The sequence below is a fragment of the Raphanus sativus genome, chromosome 4 (assembly GCF_000801105.2).
Source record: "Raphanus sativus cultivar WK10039 chromosome 4, ASM80110v3, whole genome shotgun sequence".
NCBI lineage: Eukaryota > Viridiplantae > Streptophyta > Magnoliopsida > Brassicales > Brassicaceae > Raphanus > Raphanus sativus.
This window is the reverse complement of record NC_079514.1, coordinates 32,362,366-32,378,923: the sequence shown is the minus strand read 5'-3', so window position 1 is coordinate 32,378,923 and position 16,558 is coordinate 32,362,366. Positions and strand designations below refer to the sequence as shown.

Sequence of the window (16,558 nt, the reverse complement as noted above, 5' to 3'; positions counted from 1 at the left end):
ATGAGGGCCTTGGAGACTTTTACGCTGCTTATAAGATTCCACTATCTGCACCTAACGGTTAATACGGGCATATTCGTATTTTGGGGAGGCTCACCCACCGACCATTTTTCTTATCATCAGTTTTTATGTTCAAATAAAGAAATTGATGGGGACCTCCCAACACCCACGTTTTTTATTCAACTTATGTTATAAAAAAACTTATAAATTTTATATGTATCGGAAATTTTATAGAAAGAAATTTTATACCCGCACGAGAAAGATAACACTGATATATGATAAATAAACGAGAGAGAGTTTTTTATAGAAAAGAGGAAGAGAGGTGTGTTTACAATCGAACGAATTCGTTCGTTTATATAGAGAGTAAAAAGAAAAAGTTACTGTGCGTGCATAGTGACGTGGGCTCCACATAATAAATATTTACTTCATTTGTCAAAGTTACGGTGCGTATATCTTTGACATTGCTTCTTCTTCTGTTTTTCATGTTTATAACACTCCCCCTTGGAGACCAGTGTCACTATCATCTTTTGCTCAACGTCTTTGTTGCCTCGTTAAAAACCTTTTTAGAAAAACCCAATGGGAAAAACCATAGTAAGGTAAAAAGAGTACAACCACGTAAGCTCCCCCTCGAATGAGCAGTCATAGATCCTTCTGATGACGCATTCCAATATTATGAACATGTTTTCTGAACACCGAGGTTGGAAGTGATTTAGTGAAGAGGTCAGCTGCATTGTCGCATGATCGAACGTATCTTACTTCAATCTCTTTCTTCTTCTCGAGCTCTTGGGTGTATGAGAAGAACTTCGGGTGTATATGTTTTGTTCTATCGCTTTTGATATATCCTTCCTTCGTTTGAGTAACACATGCCGCATTATCTTCGTATAGAATAGTTGGCTCCGTATTTTCGTCAATTCCGCTGCTTGAACAGATATGTCGACTTATTGATCTTAGCCATACACATTCTCTACTTGCTTCATGGAGTGCGATGATCTCAACATGATTTGAAGAAGTGGCTACAAGCGTTTGTTTCTGAGAACGCCAAGATATAGCAGTGCCTCCGATCGTGAAAACGTATCCTGTTTGTGATCGGGCTTTGTGTGGATCTGAAAGATATCCTGCATTTGCAAAACCAACCATTGGACCTTTTGAATCTTTAGAGTAAAATAAGCCCAAATCAATGGTCCCTTGAAGGTAACGAAAGATATGCTTAATTCCATTCTAATGTCTCCTTGTGGGAGATGAGCTGAATCTTGCCAAAAGATTAACAGCGAATGATATATCAGGCCGTGTACAATTTGCAATATTAAGTGATCTAACAACCATTGGAGTGCTAAGAGGAGTTGATTTATCCATGTTAAAGCGTTTCAACACTCTTCTAGTGTATGTGGATTGATGCACAAATATACCATTTTGATAATGCTCTATTTGTAGGCCAAGACAATACTGTGTCTGTCCGAGATCTTTCATCTCAAATTCTCCTTTGAGATAGTCTGATGCCTTTTGTATTTCCTTCTGAGTTCCAATAATATTTAGATCATCAACATATACCGCGATTATCACAAATCCAGATTTTGTTTTCTTAATAAAAACACATGGACATATGGGATCATTTACATATCCTTCTTTTGTTAAATGCTCACTGAGACGATTATACCACATACGTCCAGATTGTTTTAACCTATATAATGATCTTTGCAATTTTATTGCACATAACTCTTTCGGTTTGGAACTTAATGCTTCTGGCATTTTAAATCCATCAGGAACTTTCATGTAGATATCAGTATCTAATGACCCGTATAGATAGGCTGTAACAACATCCATAAGACGCATCTCAAGATTCTTATCAGCAGCTAGACTCATCAGGAATCTAAAGGTGATTGCATCCATAACAGGGGAATATGTTTCCTCATAATCTATTCCCGGTCTTTGAGAAAAACCTTGGGCGACAAGACGAGCTTTGTATCTCGTGATCTCATTTTTCTCATTTCGTTTTCGAACGAAAACCCATTTGTACCCAACAGGTCTCACATCTACAGGTGTGAGTACAATAGATCCAAATACTTCTCGTTTATTAAGCGAATCAAGTTCGGTTTGTATTGCATCTTTCAATTGTTTCCAATCATATCTCTTTTGACATTCATAAACAGATTTTGGTTCTGGATCTTCGATTTCTTTATTTATTTCACTTGACACAATATATGAGAAAGCATCATCAACATCATCTTTTTTTATTTCTGTTCCATATCTTCTTATTATGGATGTAGTTGATAGAAATCTCATGATTTCTTTCTGACTCAGGATGCTCTACTTTTTCAGTATTCTCATCGTTTGTTTCTTTCAAAATACTTTCTGCTATTTTGGGTGTATCAGTCACCTCGATATCCTTTTGTTTTCTAGAATTTTTATTCTTAGAACCAGCTGGTCTACCTCGCTTCAAGCGTGTTTTAGACTCACGTGTATCATTTTCTTTTCCTTGATCATTTGGTACTTTGATACAAGCAGGAGCATTTGCAGCTGGTATATGAGATTTAGTTACCGTCTTGGTATCCGCAAATGCATCAGGTAGCTGATTTGCTATACTCTGTAAATGCATGATTCGTCGAACTTCTAGTTCTGACTCCTTAGTAGGAGGATCAAGATATAACAACGAAGGTACACTCCATTTGATATCATTTTATACATTTTTGTTTTCTCCTCCTAGAACTGGGAATACTTTCTCATCAAAATGACAATCGGCAAAACGTGCCGTAAAGACATCACCAGTCTGTGGTTCTAGGTATCGTATAATTGATGGAGAATCACAACCAACATATATTCCCAACCTTCTTTGTGGTCCCATCTTTGTACGTTGTGGTGGTGCTACAGGCACATATACCGCACAACCAAAAACTCTAAAATGAGAAATGTTTGGTTCTCGACCAAATGCTAACTGTAATAGAGAATACTTATGGTATGCACTTGGTCTGATCTGAATAAGTGCTTCTGCATGCAAAATAGCATGTCCCCATACAGAGGTTGGAAGTTTTGATCTCATGATCAATGGTCTTGCAATCAATTGCAGGCGTTTAATCAATGACTCGGCCAAACCATTTTGAGTATGAACATGAGCCACAGAATGTTCAACTTCAATCCCCGTTACCATACAGTAATCATTGAATGCTTGGGATGTGAATTCACCAGCGTTGTCTAATCTAACTCTTTTAATAGTGTAATCGGGAAACTGTGCTCGCAGTTTGATTATCTGAGTTAGAAATCTCGCAAATGCCACATTTCGAGATGATAATAGACAGACATGTGACCATCTACTGGATGCGTCAATTAATACCATAAAATAGTGGAATGGTCCACGAGGTGGATGTATGGGTCCACATATATCTCCTTGAATTCTTTCAAGGAACTTTGGTGATTATGTATTGATTTTGGTTGGCGACGGTCTTACGATCAATTTACCAAGAGAACATGCAACACATGTCATTTTATTCCCTTGAGAAATCTCTTGGATTTTCAGTGAATGACCATGTGAGCTCTCTATGATTCTACGCATCATTGAGGTGCCTGGGTGGCCGAGCCGGTCATGCCATATTGTGAAATCTTCTGGATTTTCTTTTATTACAAGATTGGATTTGATTGCATCTATGTAGGTATGATGCAATCCCGAAGGGAGTTCGGGAAACTTTTCCAATATATGTCTTTTGCCATATTTCTCAGAACTTACATACATGTACTTCCTTCCATCCTCAGTTGCAGACTGAGTATCATATCCATGACGATAGGTATCTTTGAAACTCAACAAATTCCTTTTAGAACTCGGAGAGTATAAGGCATTTTTTATGGATAATCTTGTTCCATTTGGCAATGTATAGTTAGCTTTACCAGCACCTTCAATCAAGTCTGCAGGACCTGATATTGTATTGACAATAATTTTTGTCGATTTTAAATCAGAGAAATATCTCTTTTGTTTCAAAATAGTGTGTGTTGTTCCACTATCTGGTATACATATTTCTCGAATCCGTTTCTTGGATTTTGTTCCACTGGCATTCTGATCCATTTCTGTAATAGTCATAAACATCAATAAAAAGAGAAACATGAAATTCATTCATATAATAATCATATCAGAAAACATACAATAATTATACATTAAAGTGACGTTAAAACATCATTATTCGTTTAAGACAGGAAATGTAATAATTATACATGACAATACTGAAAATTATTTAGTAGTCTTATTATAAGCACTTCAGTTCTCTTCAGGAGGAATCTAGTCCAGCTCATTTGCGAAATCAGAGGCATCGAGGTACGATGTCCCCTTAAATTTTTCTGTGAGATTCACCTCCTTAGCTTTGTCTTTCGTGGACTCTTGATATAACTTACAGAGATGTGGAGTTGTACGACAGGTACGAGACCAATGTCCTTACATCCACATCTGTAACATACACTCTCACGCTTCTGGGTGGTATCTTCTTGAGTTTCTTTGCCCTTAGGACCTTGTTCGGATCTAACCCATTTATTAGATCCCTTCCATTTGGGATTGTAAGTTTTTCCACGTTTGCTGTTGAAAGGGCGACCACGACCACGACCCCAACTGGTTTGGGTTCTTCTCTCTGAGTTTTCTATCGCCGTAGCATTCACTTCAGGGAATGCTTTGGCTCCCATAGGTCGGGAATTGTGGTTTTTGATCAGAAGCTCATTGTTCTTTTCAGCCAACATGAGCGCAACCATCAATTCAGAAAATCTCGTGTACCCGCATTTTCTGTAAATTTCGGGTAGGAAGTGAAGCTGTTTGTGGAAAGTGTTGTATGTCTTATTCATCATTTCTGCTTCAGAGACAGGGTTACCGCAATACTTCAGGAGTGAAACTATCCTCAGGACAGCGGAATTGTATTCCTCAACCTTTTGAAAATCCTGAAACCTCAGATTTTTCCACTCTTCTAGAGCGTGAGGGTGGTTGACTTCCTTTTGGTTATCGAACCTTTCTTTTAAAGCTTGCCACAGTTCAGCTGGGTCTTCTATGCTCGCATAATCATGCGTAACATTCTCATCGAGGTGTTTTTTCAGGAAAATTATCGCTTCAGCCTTATGCTCAGGCGGCGATTTGTTACCGACTACAATTGTCTCGGTTAACTTTTTCATAATCAGATAGGGTTTCACGTTTGTGACCCATCCGACATAGTTTTCGCCAGTTATTTTGAGAGCCGGAAACTGAAGATGCTCGATTCTTGCCATTTGTATTTCTAAAAACAAATATAATAAATTTTATTAGAATTTCATAATATTTAGAATGAACCGTTTATATTAATCATGCAAGCAATTACAAAGAGAAACAATGCATAGAAAAGTAAACCGATATTCATTGTAAATTCTTCCGGAGCAAATTCTCCAACGAATAAACCGTAAATAGAAACACAAATTAGAATTGCAACTAAAATCAAAAACGCGCGGATCATCTTTCTTGAGAGAGAAAAATGAGAGAAAATTATTTGAAAATATTTGGGAGAAGATGAATAATTTTTGATGAAGAAAATGAGTGAAGTATGAGTGTATTTATAGATGTAAAATTACTGTTCATAGCCGTTTGAAAAAGGTAAAAATTTGAATTTTTTTCTTTGTGACTGTTGGGGTTAAATCGTTGAATCGAAAATCAGTCTGAAAATATCGTAATAATCAGTCAATCAATTTCAGTAAATTTCACAATATTTTTATATAGGTGAGCAAACATCACGATATAATAAACAGATAAATATCAATCGCATTATGGTGATAAATAAATTTCCATATTAGTATTAAATAAATTTTGTGGCGGCACAGCCAAGCCAAATAATTATGGTGTAATTAACAATCAAGGTTTATTAACGAGGCGACATACCGCCCGCATTAATATAGATAAATAATAGTGAATTAAAACAAACACTATAAAATAATAAACAATAATATAGGCGGTATACTGGCCATTATAGCAGGGTAAATATGATACATATAAACTTTACCGAATTGCAGAGTGATCGTGCTGATAACGTGTTATAAAAAGACTTATAAATTTTATATGTATCGGAAATTTTATAGAAAGAAATTTTATACCCGCAGGAGAAAGATAACACTGATATATGATAAATAAACGAGAGATAGTTTTTTATAGAAAAGAGGAAGAGAGGTGTGTTTATAATCGAACGAATTCGTTCGTTTATATAGAGAGTAAAAAGGAAAAGTTAATGTGCGTGAATAGTGACGTGGGCTCCACATAATAAATATTTACTTCATTTGTCAAAGTTACGGTGCGTATATCTTTGACATTGCTTCTTCTTCTGTTTTTCATGTTTATAACAACTTAGACATAAAAATATTGTGTTATATTTGTATAGATCTAAGCATAAGTTAATATTTGTAATGTATTACTTCCCTCTGTTCCAATAAGATACATATTGTAGAAAAATTACGCATACTAAAAAAACTTTTTGAATATACATTGTTTTTTTGTGTTTAACAAATTTTCATAAATAGTAACTAATCAAAATTTAATTGACATAATTAATTTTTTGAAATTTATTATTTATTCTTATTATATGCATGAAAAATATAAAATACTAGGTGTTTTCCTGCACCATGTGCAGTAAAAGAATTTTAAAATATTTTTAATAGATAAATATAAATTATATTTATTCTTTATTAATATTATAAATTTTCTTTTTTCTTATCAATATTTTTAATATAATTTAATTTAACTGAACATTAATATTAAGATAAAAACAATTTTGTTTATTTTGAATTATATTTAAGAATGTGCATGTATATATTTAAAATTATAATCTTAGGTAGATTTTTCTATCTATTTATTTTAATTAAGTATATTGAATGGATATGTAAAATTGCATATTTTCAAAAATTAAAAAATATTTATAAAATCTGTAGATATATATAAGAAACTAATAATTTTGCGATTTAATTTGATTTTATTATTTAATTTTTATAATTTTCAAAAAATATGTATTTATTTTTGAAAACTTTTTAATTTAAATGATATTTCGAAATTTGAAATGTCATAATTGAATATATTTATTTTAATGATGATTTATGAGTTATTACCATGTTTTTAAAAAGTCCAAAAAATATAAATCGATAATAAATGTAATATATGAGTTATTACCATATTTTAAAAATTTTACCAAAAATATAAATTAACATTAAATATAATTGTCCATGTGATATTAATCTATAAGACATTTCATCAATTTTAGTAGTTATGTCACAATTATTAATCTAAATGTTTTCGTGCACCATGTATAGTGATGAATTTTTTAAAAGTTAAATTTTATATTTTAAAATGTAATTTATTAATATTATATCTTTTATTATTTGACCAGTAATTAATATAAATATCATTAATTAAGCATAAATTTAAGAGAAAATATTTTTAAGTATTTTTAAGAATATATATGTATATATATAAAGTTAAAATCTTAGATAAAAAAATTATTTATTTCATTTGGTTAAATGTATTAAATCAACTTGTACAAAATTACTAAAAAACATATAAAATTGTATAGTTATCAAAAATTAAAACTAAATAATATTTATATAATTTGCAGATATCTAAAAGAAACTAATGATATTACGATTTAAATTTTTTTAAAAAATTCAGAAAATTTTAGATAATAATTTTTTATAATTATAAAAGTAAAATTATATAATATTTCGAAATTCAAAATGTCATATTTGAATATATTTATTTTAGTAATGATTTATGAGTTATTACCATATTCTACAAAATTTACCAAAAATATAAATCAATATTAGATGAAATATATGAGTTATTGTCATATTCTAAAAAGATTTCCAAAAATATATATCAATATTAATTATAATTATCCATGTCATATTTAACTATATGACATGTCATCAATCTTAATAGCCACGTCACAAATTTTTTGTGAAAACGATTGTAGATAAGATATGTGGCAAATCACTTCTCAAATATAGACTAGGGGATTGATCTTTTTTGAAACAATTTTTTTTAGAACATGAATCATTTTAAAACAGAAGGAGTATTAGGGATAATTAATCTAAAAGCCTATTTTCATTTAAAAAAGAAGCACTCGAATTTTTTTGTTTCAAAATTCTGATTTCTAGTTTTTGGATCGCACTTCTTCCAATTTTCAAGCTTAAAAAAGAAAATCTTACAATATCTCAATATTATGGCCAGCTCTAACATTAATCTCGTAAGCTACATATATAAGGAACAGTAAAATATTAGAAAAGGAGATCCGAGTTGAAACACTTTCAACTAAGAAACAGCTATAGATAAAAGCAGGGTTCATTCACCATTAAAATTCTACTTCTTCTTTTAAGATCAACTAGATTTTGGACCCGCGCGCCCGCGCGGATGTATGTTTGGAAAGATGAACTGGTAAGTAAAAATTTAGAGGCTTTCATATTTGTTGAATTTATATTTGTGTATTTTATTCGATTTGTTGAGTATTTGATTAAAAAGTATGATTTTATATAAATATCCATTTTTTAGAATGAAAATATTATTGTATGTTTTTTTAAAATTCAAATTTATTATAACTTGTGTATGTAAGTTTATATATTCTAAACTTTGAATTACATGATTTTTTAAAAAAATTTAAAATAATGGAAATTTACCAAAATTAAATAATTTTGAAAATATTATTGTGTGTACTTTTTTTAATTATAATTTTGTATAACTTGTGTATGTAAGCTTAAATATTCTAAACTTTTAATTATAAAATTTTTCAAAATCTAAAAATTAATGGAAATGTACCCAAATTATTTTGTTTTGAAAATTATATTATGATAGGCCAGAATAGCAAATGTGCCCAATTTGCTAATATATGGAAAGGAAGAGACTAATATGCGAAGTCCATTATAATTTTTTGTCCGCGAAACTAACAGAAAAAATAGTTAAGAGTTGTTTTCCATAAACAATTTATTTTTTCTCTCTTATTTTATTTATGTCTGTGTACAGACCTCTCTCTCTCTCTCTCTCTCTCTCTCTCTCTCTCTCTTATCTCTTGTTCATAATATATACAGCCCATTTTAAATGTCATTAAGTTCGATATTTTATTTTTGGTATTTATAATTTAAAAACACAATCAAAGGCAAAAGATCTTAAAAGTAATTAAATGTACATTTATTATTTAGTATCTATTTGGGAAAAGGAATATTCGTAGAGAAAAAGAGAATTTGGTGGTCAAGATATTTAAAAAGATTTTCGTAGAGAAAAGAATTTGGTGGTCAAGATTACATTGAAAGATTTCCGTATGGTTAGTTAGTTGCATCGAGCTGTTCAACAATAAATAGTTTATATTCTTTTCCCGTAGGATTAGGAAAATCTCTGAGTGAATATAACAGAAAGATCGCGTAGTATTAGGAAAATATCAGAGTGAGTATCAATTATAAATAACTTTAAATGTTATTAATGTACATCAATTAAAAAATTTCGAAAATTTAAGACTATTTTAGGATGGACCATGTGCATGTTAAAAAGAAAGCCCAAAGACAATGTTAATAGGCCACGTTTTTTTAATTGTGATGGCAGTGGCATGGAGTGGTAATATTTGTGCAAAACTAAGGGGACAGAGTTATTTGTACTTCAGTATTAATATTTTAGATAAAACCTAACTTTTGATCTATTTTATTATTTTGCTTTTTGTTTCCAGTAAAATTCTACTTTTTCTTAACAGTTTCGCGCTAGAAATATGAGGATAACCAAAACTACATGATAATGACTAGAAGTGAGCAACAATTGACCACCACGCACGATACCGACTTGCAACACATGTGCATGACCTTAATGAGTTCTTATAGTCAGTGTTCTTATAGTCAGTGTTCTTATTATATAATGAGTTATGATTATATAATGAGTTATGAAAATTAATGCTCATATTAATGTTCTACCAATCACATAGTCAGTTTGGATAATAAGAAGAACACTGGCTATTGGTAGAACATTAATATGAGCATTATGCTTCTTATTATCCAAACAACAATAACTATAAGAATATTTTGAATGAAATTTAAAAGTTGCAAATGCTCTTAATCCAATGATTTCATATTAATATTTTGTTAGAGTATTTGCATTTAGAATATATAAAAATATAAAAAATATAATTATAATTTTTTTTTCATAAAATCAAAAGTATATTAGTATCCAAAATAAGTTCTTTATTTCAAAAAGAAAATAAAAATAAATAAATTTTAATTTTTAAAATTTAGATTACCATTTAAAATATAATTAAATATATAATCAAATATTATTTATTATTTTTAATAAAAATCTAAAGCTAATATATACATTATAAATGCAATATTTAATATATACATTTATTAAATAGATTCATGAAAACATATTATTTCTGCAGTATACAATTTTTTTGGTAAAAATATAGGATACAATTTTTATAGCATAGTGCTACAGTTTTGTCATCAGCTGTAATAATCAAGATCTAAACATAACATTGGTCAAATAGTTATAATTGTTCGTCCAAATAATTACAATAGTTCATCTAAACTAAAATATTGTAATTCAATAAAGTCGTCAACATAGTGGAATGCACTTATCACACATGTCAATGTACTTATCGCGCATGCCAAGAAGACTTTGATCGAGCTATAACAATATTACTAGATTTTAAAGGGCGGATATATTTTTTGTTTTAATTTAATTTTCATATTTGTATTTTTTGTGATTAAATTTTTAGTTTTTTATTTGTAATCATATTTGTGTATAAATATTAATCAAAATATATTTTATTAAATAATAGAAATTTAAAATTTGATCCGATATACTCTCTGTTAGGACTGGATTGTCGGTCGAATTCGCCAATCCGCGGGTTTCAATTTTGTTTTGGTCAAAAAATATGACCCGCACAACCCACAAACAAATAATTTGTACTGGCACCGCCCATTTAGTTTGGCAGATCCCGTATACGCTGGGCTGGGTTGCCGGTCGAATCCGCCAACCCATGGATTTCAATTTTGTTTTGATCAAAAATATGACCCGCATAATTCGCAAACAAATAATTTGTATTGTATCCGGCCATTTAATTTGGCAGTTATCAGCGGATTATAATTTTTTAAAAATAATTATTTAATTTAGTTATTATAAAAATATAAGAAAATGATGTTCGTGTATATACTGTAATATATTTTAATTATAATTTATTATAATATAAAATAACATAAATTACCGATCATAATTTGGTATAAACCCAAAAAGAAGGAATAATTGTTATTATATATAACTGTCGGTTAATGTATGTAATAGAAAGAAGTGGTGCCGAAAATAATGGATTGGAGGTTATAAAATAATATCGATTAATAAAAGTTAATTATGGTTGTATAGTTTATTTAATCTATTTTATATTTATTGGACACAACTTTTTATTAACCGGTCATGCTGGAGAATTAATAGAATATATATCAATGATCATAAGTGGCAAAGTACACGCCACGGAAAGGACTGAGTCACCATTTGGTTTGCAATCAGATTTTTGGTTCGTTTCGGTAATAGTATTTTGGTTTGATTCGGTTTGGCTTCTTCTGTTTTTCCTATCTCTCACTCGCCATATTCAAAGCGTGTTAAAGGCTTCTCGCTACCGATCACGCGACGTCGTTAGTGGGTATAGCTTATAGAGCCACTAGGATTGGCCCGCCCTACGGGCGGGATATTTGTTAATTGTATGACATAATATGTGATATTAGTTATAAGATTAATTGTGTATATTTTAAATTAATATTTTTAAGTCTCGGTTAACAATTTTCATTTCAAAAGTTTAAATTCGTCTAATTTTAAAGCTTAGCTGTATTTATTGATCATTTTGTTTTTTTTTTTTTATATCAGATTTTGATATGTCTTTTATTTTGAATAATTTCTCGAAGCAGATGGATAATATAAAATATATATCAACTAATACTCAATAAATTAATAAACAATATAAATTAATAAATTTTCCTGGTCCTAGGTTGAACCGATTCAAAATATGACATAAATCAATAAAATACTAACATAAATATTTTTTTGAAAACTCAGTGTAAGTTATGGCTTATTTAAATCACAATGTTATTATCTCTATTTTTAACAGTTTACTATATTTTGATAATATTTGGTAAAATTTTATCTAAAACAAAAAATTAAATTCTATTGATCATATTTCATATACACGAAAAATATAAGAAAAAATAATATGAAAGTTGAATTTGAAAAAACTTAATTAATGTATACTCCCTCTGTTTTTTAAAGATGTATGTTTTAGGAATTTTTTTGTTTCAAAAAGATGTATTTTGTATATTTTCAAATGTAATTTTTGTCAACTAATTATGAATAATTGTGAATCTCAAAAACATTAATTGCATTTCTTGAAATTTTATTGGTTTAGAAATATAGGAAATATAAAATAACAAAAAACTATGCACTAATAAGTAAATTTTAATATGTTTTATTAAAAGTGTAAAAATCTCAAAACATGTATTATTTAAAAACAGAGGGAGTATACAGTAAAATTAATTATTTCATATTTTAGGTAAAAGATATACTCTAAAACTGAAAAATCTTTAAAAAAAATTTCGTATATTAATAACTTTATAAATTAATAAAATGTCATACTTCTAACATTATTAATTTATAGAGTTTTTACTGTATTTGAAAACGAACATATAACTTGAGTCCCTTAAGTAGAAATAATGTAATGTATTAGTTTGAGTTTATTCAGCATGAAAAAAAATCATCATAACTTATTTTTATAGTAACATTTGTTCTGCAATAGTTTTTTGTGATAAACTAAAAGTGTGTAGAGATGTAGTATTCATAAATAATCGCCATGTAAAAAATGTGTAAGTAAAATAAGTACAATATAGTGGTTTTAGACATGCAGTTCCAACAATTCAAATGCTAAATGTTGTGGTAACAAAGTCGATTATTTAGTGTTTAAAATTTAATTTTTAGTGTTTTAAATCAATGTGTTAAGTTTTGGGGTTAAATGTTTTGGGTTTAGAGTTTAATTTAATTTAATATCTAGACTTTACTCATTACTTATTATGTGAAATTCTTTTCTCTAGCTCTCAAAAGTACAAATCTAATCTAAAGAAATCTTGAACCAAAAAAAAAAATTCTAAAGAAATCCATTTGGATTATTAGTTTACATGAAAAATATGCTATTGAGAATCAAAACCTTATTTAGATTAACAACACATTAACGATCTTTTTTCACTGATCATTTCTTTTAGATGATGGAGTTTGAAAACCGGTACGGGCTTGCACCAAACACTTCTCTGATAACTCACAATACTTCTTAATCTCTTCAAGCTTCACTTCTCGTAAAGAAAGTTTTCCTTGATCCCTTTTTCCCTTTCTTCACCAACTTTGTCGCCCATTCAAATGAAATTCACTTTCTCTCTCGGAAGAGATGGAGCAATGACTGGTCTCCCGCATAGAGCTTAACACATCACCACACCAACAGAGAAAATATAAGATTTCTCAGTCAGTTGTTGTTTGGTCAACTACTCGGATCGAGGTAATAAAAACTTCATTTCACCGGCATACATACGTGCCAACTTAGCAGACTTCACATTGCTGTGTTTGATGGCTATTGCAAAATCTGTATGAGGATAGTAAAGCCCTCTAGATGCACCAACATATATCTCAGACCTGTCTCCAGCTCAACCTAGGGTTATCCGACGCAAACAGATGGTCATTAAACGTAATCTTCTCCATAAACTCATACCCGATGTGAAGCTATAGCTGATTAGTATTTCTGTGTATATGAAAAGAAAAAAAACCCATTTCCTTGTTTGGCCGTTTAACTTCGGGGTCCTGCACCCAAAACAACAGAGAATGGTTCAATCCACTTTGTATTTTTTTAACACATTCACTCTTTCATCAATGCAAGAGCATAGAAGTTGATTTCAAACCTCTGGATATGTTCTACTATCAGAAGCCTTGTCCCTGGTGGGATGCTCACATCTCTTACCGCTCTTCATTCATATTTCAAAAAGCATCAAGACAACAGTCTTAGTTGCAATACCAAAGAAATCTTCAAGATGATATATATATAGCGGTGAGAAAGTAAAGAACAATACCTCCCTTTGAAAATTATTGCTTGGAATATAGCAAAACCAGCTGTTGTCCTTGCAAGGCTTGGCTCACCATAGAGTACCCAAATCCAGATCCTAATGCTGCTACCACGCTGTAAAAGTTATTGAAGAAGTAGTTACTTAACAAACTTATGCAAGTAAGTGGCTTGTGAACTGATCCGTACGCGGTTCCGACTTACACACAGGTTCAAGATCCTCAAATCCTGTGACCAAATACTTGATATGGAACCTGTTAAAAATAATAGCTTCGTTCACCAATCACCACACATACTTAGACTCAGCAAATCAAATGTTCAACTCAACCACAAAATTCCAAAACTTCCAAGCGGATGAGATTGTTATATAGAGAATAAATACAAAACACAACATAACATCGGGAGAGATCTCGACTCCCAAAATCCCAGCTGGCGAAATCTCGACGGTGGTGCTAGAACGACCGGCTCTCAAATCGGAGAACATGAGAGAGAAGTTTGCTATTCTCATTTTTGAAAGTTTGGTAACGATTGAGAGTAAAAAACTGATGATTTTCAACGAAATAAACTCATATATTTATAGGGAGAGATTCACAGAAGGAAATAATAGATGGGATGTATTGGATAATAAATCGTCTTGATTAGTGGGGAGGTACTGTTAATGAGGGCATTAATAACGAAGATTGAAGGTCTCCTACTACCATAACGTTTCTGTAGTTTGTTCGCCGGTAAGAAGAAGACGATTCGATTAAACACAGACTCCGAGTTCAAACAGGATTTGGCCGTAAACAATTGTCCGACGTTACTCAGACTGATTTCTTTGGCTGCGTGAACCTTCACAGTTCGTCGGAGTTTCTGAGACGACGACAATTCATATCCAGGCAGGTAAATAGATACATGGCCTAATATTTACGACAGACCCACATCATAATTGGCAGCCATGTATTAAAAACCCAGGAAGATATAGCATTCTACATGATCGAAACCCATGATGGTTAGATTTTAAATGAAACGGTGTGCTTTGTTTACCTGGACACGTGGCAGCTCCAAGATGCATGAATTAATGACATGGCATCCTATGTGGATAGCCTAGGAGTGATTGAAAGTCTATTTTATATAAATAGATTCTCGATTAAAAAATAGAGCTATTGTCGATTTAAAATGGCTCTCTAAGCCATCAAGCAACAAGCAACAAGCAACAAGCAACAAGCAACAAATGGCTCTCTAAGCTATGCCACAATATTTAAAATGATTATCCAATTAGAAAAAGCCATTTGTTGTGTCTCCTACGTTTTTTAAACATCGCGAATTTTGTGTTTAGCCCATTGTTAATAATAGTTTTGCAAAGCCTAAAATAATATTGTGAGACCAAAACTATCATAACAAAATTCAAAATATGTTCTCTAACTGAAATCAATAAAGCCACAGTTTGAACCTAGTGCAGAGGGTATCCTCAATTTTTTATTCTTTTTACCGAAAGAGATCCTCATCTTCTTCGCCTTTCCAAAGAACCTGTCACCTTCTCTAACTTACTACCATCAAACGTCAACGGGTGTTAATCCTCAGCTCAATCCATTATCACCACTAATTTCCACAACTAACTTAGATATCCAAAACATAAAACCCAATATCATGAACTATCTTCCATAAAAATATCCCAACTAAATTTAGTTAATCCTTTTAATGCCTAAATTTCTTTTACGTTTAATATTTCAACTAATTATTTTTTCAGTTTATTATACAATTTTTTTTTTTAATTTTAGTTACAAATACTAATAAGTTTTAGACAAAATTTTAAAAATCTTTCTAAGGAAAAATATAAAAATCTAATTTTATTCTAAAATTTAGGAAAGAATCTAAATAAAGTATGGAGAAATGTTTTTAAATTTTTAAAATTTAGTTTTGAAGAAAAACAATATTTTTCTTATAATTTCAGAAACAAATTATGTTCAATATTTGAAAATCAAAACTTTTCTTACAAAATTTGAGATTATATATAATTTAGATACCTTTATTTCCAAAGAGAAAAAAAAGAAAATTTAAACTTCTGAGATTTTTTTGTAAATTTTAGATATTTAAAATTTTTATTTGAAACTTATTAGTATTTATATTTGATTAAAAAAAATAAAATTTAGGTATTAAAATAGGTACAAGTTTAAATTTTTTGTGTATTAAGATGATCAAAATAATTAGTTGAAGTTAAAACGGGTAATAAAAAATTTGGTATTAAAACACTTAAAACAATTTAGTTGTGTTATTTTATATGAATTTTTTATCATTTATTTACTTTAAAAAAAAATTAAAACCCACATTCCAAAAATCTCCCTTCAAATTTAAATTCGAATAAGTTTAAATTAGTTAACTAAGGTATAATAGATCCACTAACGATCATGCGTTAATGCGTTAGTAATCTACAAAAAACAATATCCTTAAATAAAATATATGAAATTGTGTAATGTGAACTGAAATATATATATATATAT

The 16,558-nt window shown here is 30.2% G+C and overlaps 1 pseudogene; it reads right to left on the bottom strand.

Moving 5' to 3' along the window:
- Positions 1-4,255: 4,255 nt before the first annotated feature.
- Positions 4,256-5,220, bottom strand: LOC108839115 (uncharacterized; annotated as a pseudogene).
- Between the last annotated feature and the right edge of the window lie 11,338 nt (positions 5,221-16,558).